This window comes from Furipterus horrens, unplaced genomic scaffold (assembly GCF_987537825.1).
Source record: "Furipterus horrens unplaced genomic scaffold, mFurHor1.1.pri manual_scaffold_6, whole genome shotgun sequence".
NCBI lineage: Eukaryota > Metazoa > Chordata > Mammalia > Chiroptera > Furipteridae > Furipterus > Furipterus horrens.
The window spans coordinates 108,655,174-108,678,356 of record NW_028327176.1 but is presented as its reverse complement, the minus strand read 5'-3'; the positions used below and the strand labels follow the sequence as shown (position 1 = coordinate 108,678,356).

General features: G+C 37.6%; 1 protein-coding gene across 8 annotated transcripts in view; it reads left to right on the top strand.

The window, feature by feature from the left end:
- DST (dystonin) overlaps nucleotides 1-23,183 on the top strand; it is a 435,492-nt gene that overhangs the window by 148,353 nt on the left and 263,956 nt on the right. The window lies entirely within an intron of this gene.

Genomic DNA, 23,183 nt, shown 5'->3' with positions numbered 1-23,183 from the left:
GTAGGACTGTCTTATCGGAAGGAAAATCCTTGTCCTTCTAATATTCACTGAACTTGCATTTCTATTCTTTATATTTTTATTCCCCCCCCACTAAAAAATTTTCTGTTTGTTTGTTTTTCCACTACAGTTGTCTCACTTTTTTTCCCCCTCTTGCTTCCCTGCACCATGCCCCCCCCCACAGTCAGTCCCCACCCAGTTGTCCATGTCCATGGGTCATTCATACATGTTCTTTGACTAGACCCTTCCCCTTCTTACCCCTTCTCTCCCTCCCATCTCCCCCTTTGTTACTGTTAGTTTATTCCTTGTTTACATACCTCTGGTTCAATTTTGCTCATTTGTTTGTGTTGTTCATTAGTTTCCTGTAACAGGTGACAGCATAAGGTAATTTTCTTTTGTTGCCTGGCTTATTTCGCTAAGCATAATTCTCTCTAGTTCCAATCATGTTGTTGCAAATGGTAGAAGTTCCTTCTTTCTTTCAGTACTTATTCATTGTCATTTTCCCCCTTTGTACTCGTGTTCCTCTCTGTCTCTCTGTTTCTTCATCTTCTTAAAGCAGACCCTTTAGCATCTCTTGCAATGCTGGTTTGGTGGAGATGTATTCTTTTAGCCTTCTTTTGTCTTGGAAACTCCTTATTTCACCTTCCATTTTGAATGAAAGCCTTGCTGGGTAGAGTATTCTTGGTTGTAGGCCTTTGTTTTTCATTGCTTGGAATATTTTTTGCCATTCCCTTCTGGCTTGTAGTGTTTCTGCTGAGAAATCTGATGATAGCCTTATTGGAGCTCCCTTGTATGTTATTAGTTGTTTCTCTCTTGCTGCTTTTAGGATTCTCTCTTTGTCTTTGAATGTTGGCATTTTAATTATGATGTGTCTTGAAGTGGGCCTGTTGGGGTTCCTCTTCATTGGGACCCTCTGTGCTTCCTGGACTTGCGTGACTCTTTCTCTCGTCATGTTAGGAAAGTTTTCTGTCATTAGTTTTTCAAAGAGGTTTTCTATCCCTTGCTCTTCTTCTTCTCCTTCTGGAATTCCTATGATACGGATATTATTACGTTTCATGTTGTCCTGCAGCTGTCTTAGAACCTCTTCAGTCTTGTTCAGTCTTTTTTCATTTTGTTGCATTGTCTGGGAGTTTTTGTGTAGGTTGTCCTCCAGCTCGCTGATCCGATCTTCTGCTTCCTCTAGCCTGCTTTTAATTCCTTCTACTGTGTTCTTCAATTCAGAGATCGTATTTTTCATTTCCTCCTGGCTCTTATTGATAGCTTCTATGTCCTTTTTCATGCTCACGTAATTTTCTGTGAGTTCCTTGTAGTTTTTCTGGAGTTCTTTGAAGTTTCCGCTGAGCTCATTCAGCTTCTCCATAATCCATGTTTTGAATTCCATATCTGATAGTTCGCTCCCCTCTATTTCATTTAGCACTCTTTCTGGGGATTCTACCTTTCCTTTTGATGGGAGGTTGTTTCTCTGTCTCCCCATTTTTTTGACTCCTATTGTTTGTTGGTGCTTCTTGGAATGATCTGCACTTCCTGGATCTGCCTCTGGTGGCGTCAGATCATGTACCAGTCTGGCCCTAGGCAGCCTGTTGGAGACTTCCAGGGATCTACTGCTGTTGTCTGTCTTCTTTGATTGTTAATCTATTCAATCTGTGATTAGCTGTCAGGCTTAAGGACTGTGGGTGTGGCAGCTTAATTCCTGTAGGCAGGGCTTTTGCTTCCCCTCAGGCTGACGCCACTTGGAGGGGAATGGTCTACCCGCAGTACTGGGGATGAGTCAGCACTGGGACCCAGTCAGCTGCTCCTCCAGTTCTCCCCTCAAAGCCACCGTGCCAAATTCTCCCCAAGTGTCTCCAGTCCTCTCTGCCTTCCCTCTGCTTGAGCCCAGGGTAAGTGGTGGCCAAAATATTTTCGTATGTGATCCACTTAAGAGCTCTTTTTCTCCTGCTGTTTCTCTCCGGCTAGCAAGAAAGCCTGTGGCTTTTCGCTTTTCACAGCTGATACTATTTTACTTTCCACTCTGTCGCTGTAGGCTGGGAAGCCCAGCTGGGGGTTTAGACCCTGCCCTTCTCAGGGGGAATCCCCGGCTGCTGAGCTGTTTCTCAGCCCCTTCAGCTGCCACCCGTGGGAGCCCAGCCAGCCCTTCCACGTCTCCGCACTCCCTACCGGTCACGTTGTGATGTAGCGGCCTTTTCTGTCTCTCCGTGGTTATAAGACTTCTCTCCAGCTGGTGTTCGGTTCGTTATTCCAGATGATTTCTCCAAAATTACATTGTAAATCCAGACTAGTTCTAGGAGGAAGTTAGTGTAGCTTCCACTTACTCCTCCGCCATCTTGTTTCTCCCCCCTTCAGTGTCTTAAAGTCTTTTCTCTTGGACTCTTCAGATTCCTCAGAGAATTCTGTTTTCAGCTCCAGCCAAGGGGGCAGAATGAGCAGAAAACTGTTTTAGTCTATGAATTCACACTTAATTACCTTTCTCATCTCTGTCTCTTGTCATGCAGATTAGAGACCCTGTCTCTATTTCTCTCCAGAGAGTAAACCTCCAGCCTTTCCAGGATTAGGCAGTCATTTAGGAAGGGAAATATGCTTCTTCGATTTTGCCTTTCTATTTCAAGGCACCCCCCCCCCCCAACATCTGGAGCTACCTGGTACCATCAATTACTGGTGGGGATTTGGGGAGTTTCAGGGTGTGAATCAGTTAGCTCCCTTCTGTCAGCTTGCCTCACTATTGGTTTAGGATTCAGCTCTGTTAGATCAAGTACCACTTGTTCTTTAGATTCTAGCCCCAAATGTTCTTAAAAACTGCCTTTCCTTTCATCGTGTTGGTAAGGGTACATCCTAAAAACAAATTCTATTTCTGTCAATATACAGAGTGGGGCAAAATTACAGTTGTTTGTGTGAAAAATAATACAATAATTAACAAGTAATAATACAAGAATAAACTGTGTTTTATGCACTCATAACCGTAAACCTACTTTGGCCCCACCCTGTAATGTGTTTGCAGGAGAGAGTGGAGGTAAGCTATGTGTCAGTTCAGTATGCTCTGTTTATTTAGAACCAGATAATATGATTATAATAACTGAATAATGAAGAGATGATGAAGTCCTCAGGTTTTTTTCCCCATAATTCCACTTTGCATGCAAACTCCGAATTTCAGTCAAATTAGTATAATGTCTGCAGAGACCTGGCAATAGCTCATGTTTGGTGTTCTTTGATGGTGGATCATGCTGCAAATTGATGGACTGAAAATTAAATTTGGAAAAGTTCTTTAGACTCTTCTGCTGCAATGTAGGTTGACAGCCTGTATTAAAATAAAATGTTTAGATTAGAAACCCTAAACACTGACTGTTGGTTTCAACCAAAAGAGCTCGAATTAAACATTCTGTTTTCTCAATACTATGTATACCTATATCACAAAGAAAACTTAGAAATTACAATTCATGTTTCTTCTTTTATTATACTTCTAAAATGCAAACTCTGAAATTCAATCTTTGATTTTAGGATGTTTTCTTTCCCTAAGGAATTGGTGACATCTCTTCTTAAGGGATTTTAATAAAAATACTACTTTTTGATAAGCTGGCTGTTATTACTTATGTATCAGGGATGGTGTTTACATTCTTCATTACATATTCATTTAAACTGAGAAAGCCAGTCTGAAATTGGGATATGTTTGCTATGAGAAAGCCATAGTTTTAAATGTTTGCATTAACCAGAAACTACCATTTTGTTTTTTAAGTATTTTTCTCCTCTTCAAAAAGGCTTCTGTCTATCTCAGTACCACTTTTGTTGTTAGACTTCTCTGTGGGTAGTTTGCTTTCCCTCCACTGTTTTATTTTGAAAACCTTAAGATCTGTAGAAAGTTGAAAGAATAGTTAAATGAACACTATCTACCTTTCACCTAAGTGCACTGAATGTTAACATTTTGTGCTCTGTCTCTATATTTTTAATGTTTTACTGAACCATTAAAAATTAAGTTTGGGAGCTTCCGGCCAAGATGGAGGCATAGACAGACATGCTGTGTCACCCTCCACTACTAAGAAGGAATACAACTACCGCAAAACTAGAAACAACCAGAAGTTCCAGAAAATCAAATGGCATGGAAGTCCAGCAAACAAAGCTATAAAGAAGAAATACTCATCCAGACAGGTCGGAGGGGTGGTGTGGTGATGGTAGCAGCAGCAACAGCAGCAGGCCAGAGGAAAGCGCAGTTATACGTTTTAAAAAGTCAGGGGGGACACCTGGGAAGCATTCCCAGCACCGGAGAAAATCAAGTCTCATTGCTTTTGACTGTGCAAACCAGTGGGGGTTGGGTCAGAGGCAGAAACTGCCGGTCTCTCAGCAGAGTCTGCTTGTTTAAAGGGCCCCCATGGATCTAGAACGTCTGCAGACCCACCCACTCTGGGAAAGATGGTCAGGACAGCAGCTAGAGGAGCGCCAGTCTGGTTCAGAAGTGGGAGAAGTGTCTGGAAAAGGGTCGAGTGCTGAGCAAGCAGCATTGTTCCCTCTCAGACCCCTCCCCCGCATACAGAGCCACAATGTGGTGAAGCAGGTCGTCCATTACTGATGAATCCCTAAGGCTCTGCCTCTTACAACGTAGTAGGAGGGACAGCTCTCCCTGGGACATGAAAGCAAACAAACACAGGAGACTTCTGGCCAAGACTGACACGCTCCATCTCCCTCCACAACTAAGAAGGAATACAACTACCGCAAAACCAGAAATAACCAGAAGTTCCAGAAAATAAATGGAAGTCCAACGTGTGAAGTTATAAAGAAGTGGTGCTCATCTGGATGGATAGGAGGGGCGAAGCTGGGGAGGAGAGTTCAAGCTGTGTTGTCCATGGCAGCAGCAGCGACGGAGGCAGGACAGCGGTAAGCACAGACACTCGTATTTAGGGGGAAGCAAGAAGCACCTGGGGAGCACCCCCCAGCTGCAGTCCAGACCCATCAGCTTGCGATTCCAAAGCTGGGGAAGGCAGACCTCCATTGCCTTGGACTGTGAGGCTCAGAGGGGGTGGGGACAGAGGAGGAGGCTCCCGGTCTCTCAGCAAAGAATGAATGGCAGGAATCCATCTTGAACCCCCACCCCTGCAGAAAATGCCACAGCATGGTGAGACAGGTTGCCCGGTTGTGACAAATGCACAGGGCTCTGCCCCCTATAGCATAGAAGGTGTGACAGCCCTGCCCAGGAAGCAAAGGTAAACACAAAATGGTCAGGATGGCACAGTTCAGTATAGAGATCCTGGTGATGCAGCTGATCAGACAGCAAATATCTAATCTAATGAAGCAGCAGATAGGAAATCTTTCTGAGGCACAGTTCAGAGCTTTGGTTATGAAAATGCTTACAAACCTAACAGAAGATCTTAAACAAGATGGGGAAGGAATGAAGGCTAGTCCTGCTGAAGTGAACAAAAACACATTCGAAACTAGTGGTGACGGAAAGGAAACCAGGGATCAAATCAACAAATTGGAACATAGGGAAGGAACAAACAGTCAACCAGTGCAGAAAGAGGAAACAAGAAATGAGGAAAGTGAGGAGAGGCTCAGAAGCTTATCAGACAGCTATAAGTGGGCCAACATCCAAATCATAGGGTTGCCAGAAGGTGAAGAACAACAACCAGAAATTGAAAAATTATGTGAAAAAATAATGAAGCAGAACTTCCCTAACTTGGGGAAGGAAATAGACTTACAGGTCCAGGAACCACAGAGAGTTCCAAACAAACTGGACCCAGGGAGGAGCACACCAAGACACATTATAATCAAAATGTCAAAAATTAAGGATAAAGAGAGAATCAAAAGCAGCAAGAGAGAAGAAGAGAATTACATAAAAAGGAGTCCCAGTAAGAATATCAGCTGATTTCTCAAAAGAAACTCTTAAGGCAAGAAGGGACTGGCAAGAAATATTCAAAGTAATGAAAAGCAAAAACCTACCACCATGATTACTCTATCCAGTGAAGCTGTCATTCAGAATAGAAGAGCAGAGAAAGTGCTTCCAGGACAAAGTAAAACTGAAGGAGTTCATTAGATCCAAACCACTGTTATATGAAATGTTAAAGAGACTTGTTTAGGAGGAGGAGGATCAAAACTATGAACATTAAAATGAAAACTGGATCACAACAACCAACAACAGAAGCTAGGGAATTGAAACAAACGCAACGAGAGTGGGAAAAGAATTATAGGTATGGGTAACATTTTGGGGAGAGGTCAGTGGGGATCGGGGAGGGGGGAAAGGGAGGGAGATGATACAGGAATTAAGAAGCATAGTAGGAAGGAGTGGAGTAGATAGGAAGATGTTTGGAAGAAATATATGCACAACCAATGGGCATGGACTAAGGTGGGTGGACAGCTGGAGGGAGGAGGGTCACTGGTTGGAGGGGAACAAAGGGAAAAGAAATTGGGACAACTGTAATAGCATAAAAAATAAAGCATATTTTAAAAAATTAAGTTTTGTATATCATGACACTTTGTCCCCAAATAATTAAGTATGTCTTTAGAATAAAGACATTCTCTTCTATAATCGTGATACCATTTGCATCCCTAAGAATCAATTCTATAATATCATCTACTATATAATATGTATTCTTCCCCAGTTTTCCTCAACCTTTTTTTTTTTTTTTAATCCTCACTGGAGGATATGTTTATTGATTTGAGGGAGAGGAAGAGAAAGAGGATGAGAGAGAGAGAGAAACGATGTGAGAGAAACATCTATTGTTTGCCTTCCGTATGCTCCCCAACTGATTTGAACTGGCAACCTCGACCTAGGCACGTTCTGTGACAGGGATCGAACATGCAACCTTTTGGTGCATAGGACAACACTCCAACCAACTGACCCACCTGGCCAGGCTTTCCCCAACCTTTTTTAGCCCCTGGCTCTCCAGCACTCCCTTGGACTCCAAGATCCAAATAAAGATCATAGATCACATTTAGTTGATGTATATATTTAGTCTTATTGATTGTTGATAAACCCCCTCTTCATCCGTTCTTTTATAGAATGTCCCACAGTCTGGATTTTTTCTTATTGCCTCCTCATGATTGGATATTGATTAAACATTTCTTTTTTTGGCAAAAAATGTTACTGAGGTGATGGTGTGTATTTCCTGTTGCATCCCTTCAGAAGACAGATGCCAGTGTTTCCCATTAAAGATGGTGTTAAATCCAACCACTTAATTAAAGTGGGTTCTGCTAGATCTCTCTTTTGTAAAAGTACCTTTCTGTGTACATTTTCTCTCATAATTAGTGTGTTATCTGCGAGTAATTTGTGTATATCCTGTTCCCCAACAGATTTTTTCCAGAGATTAATATTCCTTGACCTTTCCATTATTCAATTATTAATTGATAAAATGGCAATCATTTCTTCCTCATGTATTAGTTGGAATTCTTCTGAATAAAACTGTCCTTCACCATCCCTTCCCCTTTCTTTTAAGAAATATCAGTGTTCACTCATGGATTCTTTTTTAATTAAGTATGTTAGAATCCGTTATCATTGCTATTCTTTTTGGTGCTTAAATTGGCCCAAATTTGGTTAATGTGAACCCCTTGTGGCTGGTTTCCAGGTTGTTCTTTTTTTTTCCACATTCTTATTGGTCTTTAAGCATTTCTTTGCCTTCTGGCACAACACAATATTTCAAGCTTCCTTTGTATTTTTCCCTGCCCCAAATCTGGAATCAGTTATTTCTCTAAGGAGTCCTAGTTTATTTCAGTGGGGATTTGTGTTCAGAAGTCAAGATCTGGGCCTAGATGTGCTTATTGCTACCTGGTGATTACTGCTTGTAGTCCCTTTTAATTGACAGACTAAGGAAGTAGATCTATGCTTTATATCCTAAGTTTATTACTGATATTCTCTATTTTAATCTGATAACATGGAGTTCTTCTTTACCTTTTCCCATTCTGTCTTCCCTGATTCCTCGCAATATTAATATGTTTATCTAATTGTTTTCTCTTACAATATATACACAAAATAATTTCTCAGTTATTACACCCATACCCTTATCAGACTTATTTGGTTTCAAGGGACAGAGATTCACTCAACCTACTGGAAAAGGTTAAAAAACAAAGGATTTAGTGTAAGGATATACAGTGGCCTAGATCTAAGGCAACTCTTGGCCTTAGCTCTTTCTATCCATCGGCTTTGTTGGCCTTGATTGGCAATTTTTTTTTTTTTTAATTCCAAGTATCTGCTTCTTGTCTTCAATCTTCCCAAGTGTGGAGGAATTTACGCAGTTGATTATTTACCTTCTTATAAGTAACATTCTTGTTGGGTGGCTCCTGATCAAAGTACCTATGGTTTGGCCAAGGTCAGGACAATGGGGATGTCTCTTGTTGCAAATATCTTACTGCTTTTTTTTTTTTTTTTTTGGTTTGGTCACTATAATAATAGGGCACTTTTAGGTTTCTTAGACTAGGACAAACTGGTGTTTATTTTTCTTAGTATAATTGTAGATTATTCCACACAGAAGTGTATTTAATGGTACATTTTAATCTCATAGTTTAGAAAATGAGGTAGTAAAACATGTTTAGTTTCCAGCTTGCCAACTAGCAAACTGTAGCTTCTTTTTGAACTAATGAAAATTAATACATGGGGTAGATATATTTAATTATTGGTGACATATTCTTAGATGGAGCCCCAAAGGAGAAAAAAGGAGTGTCTTCTTTCTACATTTCTGAATTAAAAGAGGGTGTTAGTACCCGAAGTGTGTAAACTTGAGGTTCTGAGAAGAAAAGTGGTTTTATCTGCTGTAGGTCTTAGTGATTGAGAATTAACAAGAGAATCTGTAAAATGTAGCATAAATTCATGAAGAGAACATAAGCTTTATTTTTTAGCCATTTATTTCTCTTAGAGAGCATAACTTATAGAGCATAAGCTTTAAATCTTACAAACTTAAGTTCCAAATTTGTCTTGTCTCATTCAGACTTTGTGACATTGGGTAAATTACTGATGTACTATTAGCATTGTTTTTTTTCTTTTATAAAATTGGCATCTTAACACCTACCATGTATTGTATAGTGGAGTGTGAAATCATAGAGGATTGGGCAAAAACATATTTTTCTAGCTACTTTCTGGTAAGTCAGAAGTCCCAGCTCTGGAGAAATAATGGAAAAGTCCTTAATATTAGCAAGTGAAAACACAATCAGGGAGAGTCACAAAAGGACAGTCTCCAAGAAGTGTGATCTGAACACCCAGGGAGCAGCCTATATGTGAAGAGAGCTGGGGTGGACTGCTGGGACTTTATGTGATTGAGGCTGGAGTCTGATACCACATGCAGTCAGGCTAGGAGGAGATCCTGCTTCCACTAATGACCCTGAGTGATTCCATTTTCAATATGGGAGCTTCAAGGACTGAGAGGTGGCAAGGGTAGATCTCATCTCTGCTCCCCAGTGGAAATATGTTTACCAATTTTTCTCATCTAGAGTGTAATTTCTTTATAAAATCTGTGATGTGTTCACAAGTGCCAAGTTCTGGTCTAGCCAGTAGGGTGAAGTTGTAAACCACATAAAGTGGAATTATCCTCTCTCTGTAATGAAATAATCAAGAGTTCATTGTGCCAAGGGCTCCTAACATGGGGTTTTACTGTGTTTGTGCATATTTGTAAGTAAGCATAGTATTCTACAATCCTTAGCATTATTCACAGTAGCCAAGAGGTGGAAGCAGTCCATATGTCCATTGATGGATGAATGGATAAACAAATTGTGATTTATATGTGCTGGAATATTGAGCCTTTAAAAGGAAGGAAATTATGACACATGCTACCTTGAAACCTTATGCTAAGTGATATGTCAGTCATAAAAAGACAAATACTGTGTGATTTCACTTATGTGTAGTAACTAGAGTAGTCAGGTTTATAGAATAAAATGTATAATGGGGATTAAGGAAGGGGTATTGGGGGCAGGAATGGAGGAGGAGTTGTTCAAGGGGTACAGAGTTTCAATTTGCAAGATGAAAAAGTTCTGGAGATTGATTCCACAACATGGGAATATACTCAACACCAATGACCTAAACACTTAAAAATAGTTAAGATGGTAAATTTTTAAATATATTTTTACCACATTAACAATATTTATAAAAATAAGCACAATATTTTAAAAGGTAATGTTTATATAATAGAGATGTATGTGATTATAAAATACAAATAATAAAAAATGAGTATAGACATATATATTTTAGATTGTGCTATTTCAAATAGTATTTCTGCTAAGACTGAAAGTGATAGTCTTTCCGCAGGACAAAGTACACATTCATGTTGACTCTGAAATTACACTTTTAAGTATTTATTACAAGGTAAAGATAAATATGACCAAAGGTTTTAACAATGGTATAGCAGTATTTATAATAGTAATGAAAAGTTGAAAGCAAATATTATTGCTCAGTATTCTGGAATTGGTTAAATAGATTAGGTGCAGCCATCATTTCATTGGAATAGAGTGTTGCAGTAATATATCTTGACATTGAAAAATATCTTGACTATTAATGCTTGAAAAAATGTAGGTTCAACATATGAATGACAGAGTTCACATTTCTTAACTCTACCTATGGTACTGCAGCCACAGTAGCAGAGGGTTTCCCTTGATTGTCTGAGCCCTTTTTCAGAAGCTGTATCTTACACAGTTAAGTATAATAGAAGTATAGCTGTACAATTATTTCATAGTTTCATAAACTTTTTGGTCCCCAAAATATTTGATAGGAAAGAACTTTTTCCTTATAACTGTCATAATTAAATTAAATATTTTCAGAGTCTGATATTTAGAAGTGTGTACTTCATGAAAATTATATTTTCTTTCCTAATACTCATTTTTATCAAGTTAACATTACAGGAGTCATTTTTACTGAGAGCTGTTAACTGATTTGAGGTTAGAATCTCAATAACCACGTTTCTTTCTTTAACACTGTCTGGCATTTATTTGCTCATTAACAGTCCTCAAAGATGATGATCAATGAATATTCATGGGTTATTAATGTTCTTCTCTGTAAGCTTGGATGTTTGATTCTGAAGTGATGAACATTTACATGTTGTCTTTTGTGGTGCATGTTACGTTTCATATTTGTCCTTGCTAACCCTGGTGAGAATTGTAGTCAGAGTTAGATAGTGAGATACTTCAGCTCATAAAAACTATTTTGTAACATTTTGTACAGTGTCTGGAATGCAAATCTTTTAGTCTAGTTTGTTTTAGAGATCCTGAATTTCCAAGTCAACTTTGTTTTAGTGGCCTTAATTAAATAACTTTATCTCTCTTAGCATCAATTTACTCATATCCAATAAAAGCAGGAATGATAATGGACATAATTCTTGGAATAGAATATTATTCATTCCAGGCTCATTTACCTTAGGCTGTTTCCACTATTACATGCCTGGATGCAGAGCCCATTCTGTCATCTCATGCTTTGGTAGTTGGACATCGTTATGCCTCAGGTCCCTCTTTTATAAAATGGGAAGCATAATTGGACACCTACTTCATTGGATCATTGTGAGATGAAATGAGTTATGGCATGTGAATTTCTTGGAATAGTGCCTGACACGTGGTTACTCAATACTACAATGAATGTTATTGTTATTATCTTAGTTCAGAGTCTGTGATAGCTGTTCATAACTTAAAACACTTAATGTTTCAATAAGTAAGAACTTACAGTTTGATATATGTATTTATTTATTTTCATTTTATTTTATTTTTTTACTGTGCAGCAAATCATGGTTTCAAGGAAATTGTACTTTGCCTAGTGATCAACTTAGTTTCTGCTTTCTCAGGGGACTAATAGCCAATTGTAGTAGACTAATCAGAAGACTCAGAAGATTCCTAATAATCAGGGCTCTCACTGACCTTTGAGTTGAGAATTTAGGCTATTCTAAAAATAAGATGATGTTTCATGAAGTTTCTGTGAACCTATTTCTCAGCCATTTGTGGGCATGGAAGGTGCTCTCTGATCCTCTAGCACAAATTGAAAAAGGCAGCATATGGCGCACATTCAGGTGATGACTGATTTTCTGTCCCATCAACTGCTGGACCCTTGGCATTAGTGTATAGAGCATTGGTTATTCTTACCAAAGGTACATCTTGGGGTAGAAATGTACTAGGACTGGGATGCTAGGCATGTGGTATCAGGGGGAGAAATGATCAAGGACCTGCAGGGCTTGGTGATAAACACACAAATGTCAGCCTCCAGGTCTTTGGCTTTCATTATGGACTGATCAGGAAATCAAACTTTGAAACAAAGTCAGGCAAGATTAATATTAAATTCTGAAGAATTTGGGCTTACCCTGTGTGACCCATAGAGACTGTTATTTCTGCCTCTATGAACACGCTGCCCATAGCTTATAGCCTGTTCCACCACACTCCATGTTTACGTGGGCAGGCTGTCCCCACGCCCAGCACCATGCTGCCTGTGACTGAAAGGGCAATGTCTGTTCAGTCATCGGGCTCAGTGTTTGGAAACCACCTCCTTGTCTGTAGTACTGCTCCCTAATTTAGGTTTTATTGGAAGTAAAGGTGACATTTTGGTATTCTGTTTATCTTATTTCTCTTCTTTTCTCCATCTGTCTTAATTATTTCTCTTTACTCATCTCCCATCTATTTTATCTCATTTTTCAATTGGTTCAAATTTCGGGTAGGAAACAGTTCTTCCTGTTTGTTGGATTGCCTTACGAAATAAATGCCGGGTACTTTTTTATGCCTTACATTTCGGAGTTTAATTACATGCCATTTGTTATTTGTGTAGAAAAAATGGTTAATTTAAGTATCAGGAGCCACTGCAAGTAAAGAACAATCGGCAGTCAAGATCAGCACTTTCATCTTTGCATAAAGATGAGCAACATTCATTCTCAATTTCTAGTAAATTAATTTATAAAGCATAATGGGCCCTGTTCGGGCTCCCAAACAGTATTTGCATTTGTATTTCACACCTATAAACATTAAACTTTTAAATTAAGCTGTCACATGTTTGTCTCCTCAAAACATTTTCTCCCTGGTATGTAGAAAACCTTCAAGTCTTGATTTGACAGTAGTTTTAAAATAGACAGTTTGTTTTTGTAATGCCATTGAGATTAAAATCTGTAGACATGATAAACTTTTTGGTGAATAAAAATATTTTACAGATATTAAAAATAAAAACGAATAATTTAGGTATAGTATTTTTTTTTTTTTTAAAGAAAATATTTAGAATAAAGTTTAAGTTTAGAGTCTTATTTTTTACTCAGAAGATTTTTTGAAATATGTAACTCCTTTCAAATTCTTTAAAATTTAAATGAACTTTTTATTTTAGAATAGTTTTGAAGTTGCAGAAAAGTTGCAAAGGTAGTATAGATAGTTCCTGAATACCCTGTGCTCTGTTTTCCCTACTGTTACTGTAGTACATTCGTTTGTCACAAATTTTGGGCCAACATTGGTACATTACGTTTAATTAAACATAATATTTGACTTGGATTTCCTTAACTCTTCCTTAACATCCATTTTCTGTTTCAGGAGCTCATCTAGGTGATACCACATTGCACCTAATTGCCATGTCTCTAGTCTCCTCTGGCCTATGACATTTTCATAGACTTTCCAGGTTTTTGATGACCTTGACAGTTTTGAGGCATACTGGTTGGGTATTTTGTAGACTGTCCTTCAACTTGGGTTCATCTGATTCTGTTTTCATGGTTACATTAGGGTTTCTTACACTTTATGTGTAAGTCACTGTCCCAGTGTCTTACAGGCTAGAGCTCAAGTCTAGTAACTGTTCGATGTAATCCTGCAATGGGATTTTTCTCCAGGTTTGAGGTTTTTAAGCTGAGGGTAAGGATCAGGCACTCTGAGTTTGTAGGTAAAATTTTGCATTCACGTGCATGTACTGTGTGCATTTGGAAGAAATCTCATAGGTTGCATCAGATTCTTTAACTCAAAAACATTTAATGTCTCTTAGTGTTCAGTACAATTTTGGTCTGCAGTTCTGATTAATTCTGCTTTTATGTAGGTGCAGTTTGTGTGCAAACAGTGTATAGATTTCCAATTTTTTGTATAAAAAATGGAGTCTCAGCATTTTGCTCATAATTAAAAACAAAACTTGTACATGGATATTTTGACTCAGGGATTTTGTACTTATTTGGTGATTATTTATACATTTATAATTGTTACAAATAATACTTTTTACAGTTTAATGTGTTTATAAACATTTTCATAGTCTACATTCAATACAGAAAATCATTGTGTCTCCTTAAATGACACCACATTCTTTAACTATTACATTACAGACACAGCCAGAATGTCACTTGGACAACTGCTCTTTGCAGACAATTTTAGTCACATACCAGCGTGAGGATTAATATAAGCCTAAATTGGGGGCCCAATGTAAAAGAATTTATGAACTTCTAAAGTGGTAGCCATTTTTTTTAGGTAATGTTTATCATTCTACTCCCTTTGGAAGATACTCTATTATCTAACAGGAATGTAGTTATCTCCTGATAATTTTATGGTCAGAGTTATTTTAAAGGGTAAGTTATTCTGGGCTGTGGTAGCTCTAAGACTGTGTATATATTGTCCAGAAGAAATACTTTTATAAATAAAGCTTTCCCTTTTCTAAGTCCTACATTACTCCTTGATAATATAGGTTCCTGGCTGGCTATTTCTTTGTTTACATTTTTAAAGGCAGAAAATTTTACTGAGAGTCACATTTTAAGGGTATAGTAAAAACTAGTCTGGGAAAAATTCTAGTGCATCTTTGCAAACGCTTGTTATTTTGCAGATCTGGAATAAATTAAACATGGCAGAGTTATGTTCTATCAGTAGTGGACCTAGCTCTGAGAGCTGGGCAGAAGTATGGAATAAAATCAGGCATCTCACACTCTGACTTTAATTTATTAACAAAATTTAAAATGAATAATTATGATCTTTTTGATTAAGTTAGGCTGATTTCAGGCTTAACCACTAGGTTACATTTACTGCATCGCCACTTTTGACAGCTTGAAGATAACATAGTACAGAAATTATATTTGAGGGGGAGGGGGAAAATTGGTACAACTATAGTAGCATAAACAATAAAAAATGTTTAACTTTCAAAGAAATTATACTTTATGGTGTAACACCAAGACCATGAGGTCTTGGAGTCAAACAGCCCAGTTGTTGAAATTCTGGCTGTGCCATTTTTAAGGGGGGGGGGGGGGCTTTTGTTATTTAACGTCTTTGTCCCTCAGTTACCTTACCAAATTTATGGTTTCCTGTTTAACACTATATCACTAAACCCCTTTATCTGCTTTTAAGGAGTCTGATGTAGGGGCAGACATTGATGACGCCATCACACATGGACCTGTAAAATTATAATTGGAGTAGGTGCTATGAAGAGCAGGTTCACAGAACAGTGATAGTCCTCCTTCAGTATCTCCTGGGGATTAGCTCCAGGACCCCCCTCGAATATTAAAATCCAAGGACGCCCAAGTCCCTTACATAAAATAGTGCACTATTTGCATATAACCTATGCATATGTCCCCATATACTTTAAATCTCTAGATTACTTATAATACTCAATACAATGTAAATGCCATGTAACAGTTGTTATCTATATTGTTTAAGGAATAATGACAAGAAAAAGTCTGTATATGTTCAGTACAGATGCAGATATCATAGACCTACCTATATAATATACATCAGTAACAATTTAGCATTTTTTCCTAAATATTTCTTATCAGATACAGATCCTGCATATATGGAGGCCAACCATAATGAGGTTTGTCAGAGGGACGTCAGCAAAGAAATATTGAAAAGGAAAGCTTTACTGTGAATTTTTGGGTCAGTCATATTGCTTTCCTTACACATAGTTTTAATATTTTATTTCTACTTTTACTATCCTTTTCATATGTGTCATTTTGGCTCCATTTTGGAAATGAACAGGTTATGGATGATAATATATATAATATGACTATAAGCTCTTTGAAAACAGAAATACATTTTTTAAATTAAACAGACTTAGTTTTAAGTTTACAGAAAAATTGGGTGGAAAGTGAAAAGAGTTTCTGTATAACCCCATTCAGATCTTTTGCCCATGTTTTGTTGGGTTGTTCGTTTTCTTATTGTTGGGATTTTCGATAACAGTCCTTTTTCATATATGTGTTTTGCAAATATTTTTCTCTCAGTCTGTGGTTTGCTTTTTAGTTCTCTTGGGAGTGTCTTGTGCAGAGCAGTAGTTTTTAATTTTAATGAAGTCCAGCTTACTACTTTTCTCTTTCATGGATTGTGTTACTGTATTGGTATTGTATTTAAAAAGTCATCATCAAGTCCACAGAAACCTAGATTTGCTCCTGTGTTGTTTTCTAGAAGTTTTATAATTTCACATTTTACATTTATGTCTATGACCGATTTTGAGTTAATTTTTTGTGAGAAGTCTTTGCCTGTTTTCATTTTTTTTTCCTGCTTGGATTTCCAGTTGTTCTAACACCATTTGTTGAAAAGATGATTTTTTTCTCTCTTGGACAGTTCTTACTTTTTTTTTGTGAAAGATCAGTTGATTGTATTTGTGCTGGTCTATTTCTGAGCTGTTTTCTATTCCATGGACCTGTTTGTCTGTTCTTTCACCAATACTGCACTCTCCTGATTACAGTAGCTTTATAGTAAGTCTGGGTGTCTGGTAGTGCCAGTCCTCTAATTTTGTTATTATTGAGTATTTTGTTGGCTATTCTCAGTTGGAATAATTTTTTATACCTCAGGAGCAAGTACTTGGTAAACATTTCGTAGTGAGAGTCTTTTTTTTCAGTATAACAGCCATAGTGATCTTTTAAAACATAAGTCAGATTTGTTATTTTTCTGCCCCGTATTCTTCCAATGGCTTCCCATATCAGTGAGAGTCAATTTGAAGGTCCTTGAAATGTCTTACATGGCTTTCCAGGACCTGACTCTTCTGTTACCTCTCTGACCTCATCTCTCAATACTCTCCTCCTCAGTCTCTTCCATCTAGACACAGTGTCCTTGCTCTTGCTTAAACACATGTGGCATACCCTGTCTAGGGCTCTAGCAATGGCTGTGGCCTCTGCCTTGAATGTCTTTCTTCCAGACATCTGCATGGATAACTCCTTTATCTCTTTAAGTCTTATTCTAATGCTACCTTCCCAGTGAGGACTCCAGTCACTTTATTTGAAATTCCACCTTGCCTCCCTCCTCCCCTTCAGCGGGTACGCTCTCAGTCTGTTATCAAGCTTTACTATTTTCATAGCTATCATTACTTTTAACATCCTGTATACTTACCATGTTTATTGTTCTTGCTTATCCTCTCTTTCTGCTAGAATTTAATACTAAATCACAGGGCTTTTTGTCTGCTTTGTTAACCAATGTGTCTTCAGCTTATAAAACATGTTAGGTTTTCAGTGACTACTAGTTTTCAAAAATGAGTGAATGATTTGGTGACTGATAGGTGACTTCTGGAATGACGTCTTGAAGATAACACCCGTAAGTTCTTAGATATTTCATTTCAGTGTCCATATCTGTTGTGAAACTAAAACTATTTTGAAACATAAAATTAGTGGGAAAATGCCATCTGCAGAGAGGGGAAGGGTAAATGAGGCAAGGCTCTGCTTTCGAAAACCTCACTGAGAACAGGTATTTCCTGTGGTGCCTTCACTAGCATGGTGAGCATTTGTCTAAGACAGTACGATATTAGAATGTACAGGTGATGGAACCTTAGAGATCATGATGATAGTCCGGCAGTCTCACAGATGATGGCACTGAGGCCAAAGGATGTGTCCTTGCTCAGAGAGCTAGCTAGTGGCAGCCAATTATACAGATTTGCTGAGTCTGAAGTTAGTGTCTTTTGATTCTTTCTCTGTCTACTGCCTTTCTAACACCCTTCTATCCTAATGTCCTTCCTAACTCCCTCTTCCGTAATTTTTCCCCTTCTTTTTACAAATAGTTGAATGCCTTCTTTCTGCTACGCATGTGCTTGTTGCTGAGGATACAAAGATAAATGAAACAAAGCCACTGCTCTCCAATTTTATCATAAGTGTTAAGGGAGCTGGACCTGACCCTGCACCTGAGGGATCCAGCGCACTGTGCAGAGGGAGCATGGAAGGCCAAGGAGCATTTGACGGGCACCAAAGGTGCAGAATATTGACAGTGACCAAAGGAGGCAGGAGAAAAGCCTTCTGTCCAGGCAGAATAGCAAATGGTATTTGCTGTTAAACTGGTTTGATCACAAATAGTCTTGGAAAATGTGCTTGTTGGTTTACTTGTGGATGACTGGTGACTTGCATTTCTCATGTTAGCCACTAGGGCGCGCAGGAAAACTGAGCGGTGACTTTCACAGGTAGATGTGGTCGGATCAGGACTAGTACTTTTTCAAGGTGTCCTCGGCTGTATGTGTGCGTTCTAGGGAAAGGTTTTGGCTTCGAGGAAACGTAACCGAGGAAAGGTAGTTAGAGTTTAGCTGGATACTTCTTATTATTGGATTTTAACTGCTGTTAGACCATTAAATGAGATTATTATTAGTCTATATATTTATAGTGCTCAGTTAACAAAATATTTCCAATCCTTAGGTAATTGTATACTTAATCTAAGTGTATTCTCAAACATTAAAAAATGTAGGTGATATAGCATTAGAGTTCTTAGGGAGATTGGCCCAGTCAGTATTTCTTAACGTAAATGGTAGTTTATTAGGTGAACACTTGAACTTTAACTCCCTCCTTCCCTCCCTCCCTCAATTACTTAATCATAGATAAAAGCTATAGCACATGTTGACTTGATCCAGGCAGAGAGAAGAAACACTTAGACATATTAGGTAAGTGATCAGGAAGATGAGGTTGAAATATGTAAGGAGAAAATTAGCACATGAGGCATCTGATGCCAAATCCCTAAGGATAAACAAGGAGAAACTGCTTTCTGTAAAGGTATTATTCTTTCAAATCTGCTTTAGTCTTGGTAGAGCATATAGCAGGTATTAGAATAAATACTTGTTGAATGAATACAATAAGTAATCAAGAAAAAGTCTTTTTGTTTTTACCTAAAAATATGTATAGAGGTAAAAAAAAAAAAAAGAGGTAAGGGGAAAATTGTTGTGCAACCATTTTACAGTGTTTCATTTAGCAAACATTTATTAGGTGGCTTTTAAATGCAATCGTGGATGACACTGAAAGAAGAGGAACACATGGGACTTAAGGTAGGATTCCTGTCTTTAAAGAAGTGTAATCAAGAGAGGGCGGCAGAAGTGCACAAATAGCATGAGGGGAGCCAGTACTATAATAATTGTGAGAGGATGCAAGATTCAAGTTTGCAGACAGCACCTCTGCTGCTTGAGTCTGGGGGAGCTGCTTTTAAAGCCTGCCCGTGCCACATAAGTCTGCTGGGCTGGCGATGGGCATGCGGGCCATATAGGAGGGTTTCGAAAGCCCTCCTCACTTTCAGGCTATGTGAGTCTGTTAAAATTTCCACACTATTGCTTGAAGTTGATATCCGTGCTCTAACTAGGCCGAAGACTAGTTAACCAAAAGAAATTGCTTTTGAGGTTTAGATGCTCAGCTGTAAGGTTCATTAAATAATAGTTAATGAGCGCTGACATTAAAAGCTGTATGCAGGTTTCATAAGTCAAGTTTCTCTATATAATTATTTGGTAAAAAGTCATTGTGATATAAAATCCTTTTTTTTAAATCTGAATTGTCAGTGAATAAAAGCCTGATTAGTCCTTTTTGAGTTGTCAGAAGGAAGTTTAAGCACAATGGTGAGAGCTCAAGTTTATTTTTTTCACAAGTTTTAAACCTGGGGTTAAGATGCCAGGACCCCAACTCACACGTATACGAACCTTTGAGTCTGAAGCCTAGCAGCTGTATTTTTAGAAAGTTGAATAAATGATTTTTCCAGCTTTATTGAGATATAATTGACATATAGCATTGTGTAAGTTTAAGGTATATGCTGTGTTAATTTGATGCACTTATATATTGTATTGTTCAAGGCGTTTTGTGTCAGGGTGATTATCATTACAAGCAAGTATTATATTTGCTTCCAGCTCTTGCCTGCAAGGCAATAGTGATATTTAATTCCATAGACTGCAGTATTTACTTCCAAGGCATCTGCTGATCTATATCTGACCCTACATTAGATCTGCATGTGCAGTTGGAATTCTCATTTAGTAATTAGCCAAGGAGAAGCCAGTAAAAGAGTATATTACCATTAAGGACCATGTCAACTTCTAAATTTTCCCCTGCCTCCAAGAAAGGTTATAATTCATAGAATGAAAGGGCATCTTTCTTTCTCCCTCCCTCCCTCCCTCCCTCTCTCCCCATTTCCTTCCTTTTCTTTCTTTTCTCTTCTTTCTTTCTTTTTTTCTTCCTTTCCCTCCTTCCTTCTTTCCTTCCTTCCTTCCTTCCTTCCTTCCTTCCTTCCTTCTCCTGTTAATGTCATTTTAGACAGGAGGAGTGAGTTGCTAACATTATGATGGAGAAAGGCTTTAAAATATGGAGAATGTGGATGAAGAGATACATGGGAATTTTTTTGTACTGTTTTTGTGACCTTTGTGAGTCTGAAATCATTTCATTATAAAAAGTTAAAAATTTAAAATAGCAAATGTATCTGTAAGTAGATTTGTAATATACTGTGATTGCACACCTTCATGGATGATAATGTATGTTACTTGAATTTACAAACTGTTACTCTCCCTTTTATTTAAAAAATGAGAATATATCACTCTTCCTATATAAGAAATTAAGACAGAGTTGGCTTTTCTATATGTAATAAATTCATCAGTTAAGTCCCTTTTCTGTAGTCTTGTTTGGAGGTGTCATCTTTCTATAGTCAAAAATATCATTTTAAGCATAAATTATTCTAGATATTGATTTCTGTAAGGAACATATTTGTAGAGAACTCACTCCTAGATTTTTTTTTTTTTTTGGTAAAAACTTTATTGAAACATACAATTCATCCTTTTCAAATGTATGATTCAGACAATTTAAGTCATTGTAATACTATTTAAGAAAGCACATGGAAAATTCTTTAAGCTGTGGTGCGTACCTTTTGGTATATAGGGCCTGTTGACTTCTAAAAAGAGAGTCAGTTCTTCCTCGAGGGCCTCCTCTTGTGCAAAACGAAAGGTACTGTATTTGCTGATCAGTTTTTCTCCCCCATCCTGTTTCTGGCTTATGAAGTGGTTTTGTAGCCTTTTATCACTTTTCAGCCATCAGTCCTCCAGCAGTGCCCACACAGGGACTGGAATCGTCCTTTGTCTCTTCACTGCAGGTGTATCGTATTCTAGATGTTTTTTCAGCATCTACTAGTGAAGGAATCTCCCATCCTTCACTGTTTAACAGACTATATTGTAGCTGTCAATCATCAGCTTTCATGTTATGAAAGCAATACAAATTTATTGCAACGTGCAGACCAATCCAAAGTTGTTTACCTCTCTTCCTTTCTGCCTTTCTTGTGAAAAATTAAGTTTATTTTACATTCTTCCTGTCTTATAAAGCATATGAAACCATATATTTACACTTTCATGTTTTCCCTATCTGTATGTTTGCATGTGTGTGTGTGAGAAACAAGGTCATACTGTTTTTGCAAAGTATTATTTTAACTTATTACTTACAGGGGAAAAGGAAAAACCAACACCTTATTTCCTAAAAGGCAAAACATCTTTTAGTTTTTACTCATGTTTCTTCAAGTTTCCTTTAGCAATTAGCATCTAGTTTACCAGAAAGATTTCCTATTTATAAACCAAAGGATTTATACCAAAACCAAAAAGTTAAAATCAGAAAGAAACTTAAGCTAGTATATCCAACTGCTTAACTTGCTATGTTTGAAATTGAACATCTTCTTCCCCATTAAACTTTTCTCTTCTTGTGTTCTCTCAAACAGAAAATACTGCTCATGAAAATCTAGAAATTTGGGGATGTAAAGCATTTCCCTTATTTCTTTCCCTTATTTGTTTTATCAGCCACTTAGTTCTGGAAAAATCTGGGGAACCAACTCATTATTTTGAAACTTGAAATAAAGGGAAAGAATCAAGCATTTACATGTACGAATTGTATATATACCCAAAGGTAAATAAATATTTGATGAAAAGGAAGATTCAGCTTAGAGAAATAATGTAGCTTTTAAATGAAGAATGAATTGTATTGGAATGCTACTGTTTTGCAACATGTAATGCACTCTAGGCAATGATCATTCAATGACTGCTGACTTTAAGAAAAGGCACAACCAGGTTTTATATACTTTATCTTATCAATTACCTAGGTCTAATTTCTAACTTATGGGAAATATTAGGAAAATGCTAAATGGTACTATGGGGCTGCAGTCACTAAAATTCAGACTGGAAAGCCACAGGGCAACAAACGATCCAGTTACTTCAAAAAAGAAATTAAAGGGCATAAAGATAGAGGGGGAAAGATGGGGAATTTATAGATTGAAGGGGACTAAGGGAATATGTCAGTCAGCTTCAATATATTGACCTCAGTGGGATTTTGAATCAAACAAAGACACTGTAAAAAGAAATTAACAGATTATTAGGGGAAATGTGAACACTATTTCATGGTACTAAGGGCGTTTGTACTGTTTAGAGACCTGCTGAAATATTCATGGATGAAATGATGTGCTGTCTGAGATTTACTTCACAATATTTCATGGTGGGCTAGAGTGGGTGGGGCTGTTGTTGGAATGAGGTTGTCTGTGAGTTGATAATTGCTGAAGTTGGGTGATGGATATGTGGCAGCTCATTATACCCTTTTCAATATTTCTGTCAGAATTTTTCCGTAAGTAAAAGTTCTTATAAAATAGTAATGTTTAGACCTGTTCTAGGGAGCTAAGTATTTTGAGTTCCATTTCACAGGCAAAGTCTCCTTTTACATTAGGTGATAAACTTGTATTCCACAAACCACAAACACAGCTTTTCTTTTTCCCTGTTTATTGAGATATAATTGACATATGACATTGTATAAGTTTAAGGTGGACAATATAATGATTTGATACATGTATATATTGTGAAATGATTACTACAGTATGTCCAGTAAACACCCTTTACCCCACATAGCTATAAATGTTCTTTCTTTGTGACTTTTTAAGATCTACCTTCTCTGCATCTTGTGAATATACAAAACAATATTGTTAGCTATAGCCATCATGTTGTACATTACGACCTCAGAACTTATTTATCTTATAACTGGAAGTTTGTACCATTTGACAGCGCTCACCCAATCACAAACACAACTCTTAATCTCAGTTGCTAAATACAGGTGGAAACCTTGAGAAAGATGAGCCCTAGAGCCCTGCTGGAGGAG